This window comes from Scyliorhinus canicula, chromosome 5 (genome assembly GCF_902713615.1).
Source record: "Scyliorhinus canicula chromosome 5, sScyCan1.1, whole genome shotgun sequence".
Taxonomy (NCBI): Eukaryota; Metazoa; Chordata; class Chondrichthyes; order Carcharhiniformes; family Scyliorhinidae; genus Scyliorhinus; species Scyliorhinus canicula.
Window position 1 is genome coordinate 149,536,117 of NC_052150.1, and position 7,212 is coordinate 149,543,328.

The following is a 7,212-nucleotide window of genomic DNA, read 5'->3' on the forward strand; positions in this document are numbered from 1 at the left end:
AATGTTTGAGATTGAATACCCCATCTGTAACAGAGATTGTGCTGAAGTAATAACAAAAAAAATTATAGAGAATGATTTGAGAAGAGATTTGTTTGGTGCAATATGTCACATCTTAAGTTGCCATGTTTTGAATCGCCCTGCTTCGACATCACGGAGTTAATGGGGTTAATATTCATGATCGGTGTGTGAGTCATGGGACTCGACTGGTGCCAGTCTGGAGCAGTGATGTGCCATCAATTGCACGAGAGACGAGTTGCTTTACAAAAGTTAGGCTTTAATAAACTAGAACTTAGCCCTGCGGTTGTCTACAATAAAATGGACGACCGCCGGGATTTTGACTATTTATACCTCGGCAAGGAGGCGTGGTTAACTCAGCCTCTTGACCAATCGGTCGAGAGGCACATGACCGACCAGGGCCAATGGTAAGCCGGTGTTCTGCCCCAATGGCAGACAGGTATGCAAATCATATCACCACAAGCGGCCTCTCAGTTGCTGACCCTCCCGCTGCCTGACCCTCCCTCTTGCTGACCTGCGCAGTTGTTACTGATCCACCTGCTCACCAACACCCTCTTACCAACCCTCCCAGTGGCTGCTGCTCCTTCTCCTCTTGACAACACACTCTCTCTGACCGCCCAATCGCTGCCGATCCTCCAACTCCTCAAACCCCACCTTTCATCCCCTGTTATGTCAGTGCTGACCCTCTCACCCCTTGACCTTCACACTAGCCACCTCCCCAGTTTTCACCTTAGCTCAGTGATTCAAAGTTACTCTCACTCCAAAGCTGCCGTTCCGGCCTCTCTCTTGTTCAGGGAGAGGTGTCAGGAGAGTGAAGCAACAAGGGTGGGGAGAGGAGGGCAGAGCAACAGGGAGGATTGGGGAATACTGGGAGGGGGAGACAGCAGTCGGGTCAGGAAGTAGGAGAGGCAGCAAGTCAGAGAAGCAGAGAGTTGGAGGGTCAGCGAGCAGGAAAGGCAGCAAACCACAGAGGTAGCGAACTGGAGAGGTAGTGAACTGGAGAGGCAGCGAGCGGGAGAGTCAGCGGGTCTGAGGGTCAGCGAGTCAGAGGGTCAGCGAGCTGGAGAGGCAGCGAGATGGAGAGGCAGCGAGATGGAGAGGCAGTGAGGCAGAAGGTCAGTGGGTTGGAGGGTTAAAGGGTCAGCGAGCTGGAGAGGCAGCGAGATGGAGAGGCAGCGAGCTGGAGAGGCAGCGAGATGGAGAGGCAGTGAGGCAGAAGGTCAGTGGGTTGGAGGGTTAAAGGGTCAGCAAGTTGGAGAGGCAGTAAGCAGGAGAGACAGCGAATGGGCGGGTCCGTGAGCATGGGGTGCAGCAGATGGGGAGGCAGTGATCTGAAGAATGTAGAAAGAGTTAACTTATTTCTTTTATATTTTAAAATTTATTTTATTTTATGATTTATTTTATTCATGAATATAGGAAATTAGCAGTGTAAAGTTTTCAACTTACAGCATTTTATGCTTTAATGTTGCTTTGAATAGAAAATTCCGACTGAAACTAACTAAACTTTTTACATTGATTGTTGTGGGAAAATAAGATTTGTTTAATGTTGCTTCACTTAAAGTTGCAATTTTCAGGAATGTAACTATAATGTTAAATTGATATGCCAAAACGAACAACTGTTTCCTGATATGGCTTCTGGAATTTTTAAAAGAATTTGTAGCCCTAGGAGAAGAGGCCAATTGACTTTTTTGTAAGAATTGTGTGGTTGTATTATTTAGAATGTGGCTGACTGTTTTAGAATGTGGTGGATTGTCTCAGCTGCTCTGGTGCAATTGTCACTGCTGTCAAAATAGGAGCAGTGTTTTCAGAGCAGGTTGTTAGATGTGGATTGGCCAGAAACCTCCTCAGTGAGATGAAAGCTCTTGATAAAAATATTTATTTTTTCAGCTTTGTAGTTTCAGATCATTGACCAGGCAGGAAAAAGTCTCAAGGAATAGCTACATAATTGTGATAATGTGAGTCAACCCAGTGTGGTGCGGGAATGTGTTCAATCTAGTGCTTCTTTACCTGTTGAAAAATGTAAGATTGCATAACCAGATTTGAGGAGTTCTAGATTACATTGTAAATTAAAGTGGATATTTTAGAACTCACAATTTTGGGAAACTTCATTCTCTTAACCCTCCGGTGCGAATGTTGAAGGATTTATTTCATTGTGGAAACTTACCCTTTCTTCAGCTATATTCAGCGTTGATATAAACATTTAGAAAGATGCCTGGAGAGAAACAAAAACAGAAGTTGCAATTGCTTTATGTAAGCATGTGCTATTTCCTTTGGCGTTATGTGCTCTGTGTTGTATTTGAATGAATAACATATTGGTATGAATTAAATTAGAATTGCCCCACCACTTGAATACTTTTCACACCTCCCATATCTCTTATGACACATCTGGAGCAGAAGCATCCTGTTTTCAACCTTATCCTTCCCTCTGTCAACTAAACTGTTCGATTGAATTTAGTTACCGGCCCTTGGAAAGAACACTCCACTTAAGCCCACACTTCCAACCTATCCCCATAACCCCATCTAACCTTTTTGAACACTAAGGGCAATTTAGCGTAGCCAATCCACCTATCCTGCACATCTTTGGACTGTGGGAGGAAACGGGAGCACCCGGAGAAAACCCACGCAGACACGGGAAGAACATGTACATTCCGCACAGACAGTGACCCAAACTGGGAATCAACCCAGGATGCCTGATGCTGTGAAGCAACAGTGCTAACTACTTTGCTAACTTGCTGCCTATAAAAGGCCCCCAGCCTGCTGGAATTGCACGCTTTACCCTGATAGGCCAGACATCATGTGGCCTCCGAGGTTTACCGAGGCCTTGGTCAGGGAAGGCCTCAGTCAGGGAGATTGCGTCATCCCCGATGTTTGTCGCAACAATTTGATTTAAGGGTTATTCAAATCACTGAGCTTGTGTAAATCGCACGCAAATACTAATGCCTAAACTACTTTAGGGTAGTCTGCAAACTAAATTTAGGTATAGGCTGGGTAGTAAAACTGCAGTCAAATCCATAACTTGAAATTTAGATGATAGAATTATGGATTCATTTCATGGCCTCAATAAATATTCATGTCTAGGCTTCAATGAAATGTTTTCAAAAAGAAATATGTTAATTTAGTTCTATTCATTGTATACTTACAACCCAAAATATGAATTAATTTACCTAAATTGCATTTTGTATTGCTAGCTGAATGAACCCATCTAAATACGGCTTCATGTTTATGTAACAGATCTGGAAAGGGAATCTAGGGCCAGATTTCCACTACCGAGCCGATTAGCTCAAGGGGAGGTGGTGGCGTAGTGGCATTGTTACTAGACTAGTAATCCAGAGACCCAGGGTAATGCTCTGGGGTTCCGGGTTTGAAACCCACCAAGGCAGAAGGTGAAATTTGAATGCTATTTTAAAAAATATGGAATTCATTCTAATGATCACCATGAAAGCATTGCTGATTGTCGTACAAACCCATCTGGTCACGAATGTCCTTCAGGGAATGAATCTGCTGTTCTTATCCAGTCTGCCTACACGTGACTCCAGATCCACACAGAAATGCAGTTGACTCTTAGCTGCCCCCCCCCCCCCCCCCCCAACCTCTGAAATGGCCTAGCAAGCCACTCAGTTCAAGGGTAATTAGGGATGGGCAACAAATGCAGGCCCAACCAGCGATACCCACATCTAAAGAACCTGCCTCTGTTTAAAGGCCTGCTGGATGAGATTCTCACTCCAATGACGTGGATGTGGGATTGAGTTGGGGCCCAGTAAACACTGAAGCAGATCCTACGTGGCCATGGAAGCAGGCAACTGCTGATGCGGGTGGTTAGAAGCCCATTTCTGTTCTCTGGAACTTTATCCTAGCTGTTTTACAAGATGTTAAGCACTCTCATCCTCACCCTTCAAAACACCTCACCCATCCATTCCATGGTCCCTCCAATCCAACTCATACCTCCACCCACATTTCCTCATGGGCCGATGGACACTCATACCCCTTCATATCCCCCTTTGCCCCTCCATGTCTAATCTTGCCACCCATTGATCTCCTCCCATATCACCTCATACTCTCCATGACCCTTCCATGCCAATTCAATTTTACTCCACGTGCATTTTCAGTTTGGCAACCATAACCTGTATTATGTGGAGATGGTGGCACAGTGGGAATGTCACTGACCTGGTAATTCAGAGGCTCGGGCTAATGACCTGGAGCTATGGGCCCGTAAATTCCTGCAAGATTCACGACTTAAATTGCTGGTGTACAGCACACGCGCGGCATGACGACCCGGAAGTGCAGGCGTTTAGGCATGCAAGCCGGAGGCGTGTGGCAATTAAGGTCCCGGCCGGGTTTTTTATGGCAGCTTGAAGTTCTGCGTTGCGTTGTAACAACTGAATGAAAAATCCAGCCACAATGTTAACGTGGGAGTTTTTACTATGCAGAAATACTTTTTATTATGTGGAATTGTTTCAGTATAGCAAAGGCAGGAGACATCAGGAGATATCTTTTGGTAGATTAATGCTTTTTATTATTCGCGTTTAGTGTTTATAAATATGTTTAAAATGTAAATAAAATGAATAGATGATATATTTTTATTTTTTTTAAACTTTGGTTTGTCATGAGCCCGTTAATTCCATTAAAGGAACTATAATGGATTGAACGCGGTGACCACTCGCTAACGGGTATGATTGTCTATCTAAGATACTCTGTGATACTGGCCATGGGTTGTGTCGGTCTTTGTGTGGCTGATAAGCCCGATCCTAGAGCCGCATCTTCAATCGTTCACTTGGCAGGAGTTTCCCAAAGGTGGGATCGGTCCTTGGATGCTAAGTTGCAATATTCCTTTCTCAGGCTCCTCTTTCGGGTCTCCTCTTGCCGTCACGTGTTCTTGAAGAATTGTGACCCTTCAATCAGGAGGTTCCTCCAAGTAGATCTCTTCTGAGCAACAGTCTCCCAGGCGTTGACGTCTATGTTTCACTTTTTGAAGTAAGCCTTTGTCCTCCTCTTGTTCAAGATCCTTCTTTGAGCTAGGTGAAGAAGATTTGTTTTGGTAGTCGGGACAGTGACATCCGGAGCATATGGCTGGTGCAGTGGAGTTGGTTTCGAATGATCATGACCTTGACTCTGGTGCTATTGACTCCTTCAAGGACACTAATGTTAGATCGCCTGTCCTCCCAGCTGATTCAGAGGTAAAGTACATTTGGATTTTGCAACATATTTTAAGCTGAGTTGTTTACGACTCTCCCTGATGTAATGTTCATCCTTACAGGCCTCAGTTACAAACGGTTTAACAAAGTTTATTTACTTTTTCTTTTTTTTTAATGTATTTTATTACAAACATGTATCAAAACAGGTTACAGCGAACAAACACTTCCCAACAATGAAATATACAGATTTTTCCCCCTTTCCATCCCCCCTCCCCAGCGAACAGCCCCTCGAACACGGTCAAAAACATTCCCCACTTTTCCTCAAACCCCTCTGAAGAGCCCCTTAACTCATACTTTATCTTCTCTAATCACAGGAAGTCGTACAGGTCACCCAACCAAGCCGCTATCCCCATTGGCGATGCCAATCGCCACTCCAGCAAAATTCGTCGCTGTGCAATCAGAGAGGCAAAGGCCATAATAACCGGAGAAGCTCCGGCTTCTCTGAAACCCCAGATATCACCACCAAAGGATCCGGGTCCACCTCCTCCTCCACTATACTGGCTAAGACCACGAACACTCCCGTCCAGAATTTTCCCAATTTTTCGCAACCCCAAAACATGTGCGCGTGATTCGCTGGCCCCCGCCCACACTCATTTGCTGCCCACACTCATCTGCTACCCTCTGAAAGAACCCACTCATTCTTGCCCGAGTCATATGCACCCTGTGCACCACCTTAAACTGAATCAGGCTCGTCCTTCACATGAGGAGGTCCCGTTTACCCTACGGAGTGCCTCACTCCATGCTCCCCAATTGATCTCCCCTCCCAACTCCGCTTCCCATTTTTCCTTGATCTTCACCACCTGCTCGCCTCGCTGCTCCTCCAGTCACTTGTAAATATCCCCAATTCTTCCTCCCCTTCCACATCCGGGAGCAGCAGTCGCTCCAGCAGTGTGTATCCCGGCAACTTGGGGAACCGCCTCCAGATCTTTTGCGCAAAGTCCCTAACCTGCAGATACCTGAACTCACTCCCCTTCGGCAGCTCTACCCTATCCCGTAGCTCCTCCAGACTGGTGAACCCTTCCTTCAAATACAGATCCCTCACCTTGACCAGCCCCACTCCCCTCCACCTGCTGTATACACTATCCACCCACCCCGGCACAAACTCATGATTCTCTCACAGTGGCGTTAGCACCGACATTGTTTAACAAAGTTTAATGCTTTAGTTGATATATGTAAGCCTCCTGTAAGCTAATGTGAAATACCTATCTGATAGGCATTGCACCGAATCAATCATCCACCCCTAAGGGTTTACTGCTAAAGAGCATCCCAAAATGATGTCAGAGGAGATGAATGCCAGGACACTGCGCCTCAGCAGCTGCTGCTTTCCGACATTGAGCTTGTCAATTAATAATTGTCAAAACCCTCACCTTCCCCTCTTTCCTCCTTCGCTCCCTTCCCTTTGCAAATAGATGGAACTATTGTGCTTAAGTGAGAAAATATATTTTATTGCAAGAAATTTATAAAAGTTGAGATAGTTTTATGTCAATGTTCAACTGATAAAGTTAAAGGTCAAGTTAAATGTAAACTGGTTTCAAAGTTTTGCATTTATAAAATTATTTTTGTTCATCAATGTTTTACATTAAAATTTACAAGCTTCTACAAATGTCTTACTGAAACATCATTTAATTGAGATAATTATCAATGAATAAGATAATGTAAGTAAACAAGGCAGGAACGTATTTAACACGGGTAACATGATGGCACACTAGTTAGCACTGCTGCCTATCAACATCAGGGATCTGTGTGCGATGATATGCATAAGCAGTCATGTAAATAGTAATGTATACGACCTCCAACCAGCAGGTGGCAGTAGAGAACTACCACATGACTCTGTACTTCGGGGAGTCTGGAGATAGTCGTGATAGTGGACAGCCGCAGTTCACTCTGGGTGCTTCAGTTTCCTCCCACAGTCCAAAGATGTGCAGGTTAGGTGGATTAGCCATGCCAAACAGCCCCTTAGTGTCCAAAGGTTAGGTGGGGTTATGGGATAGGGCGGGGGGCATGG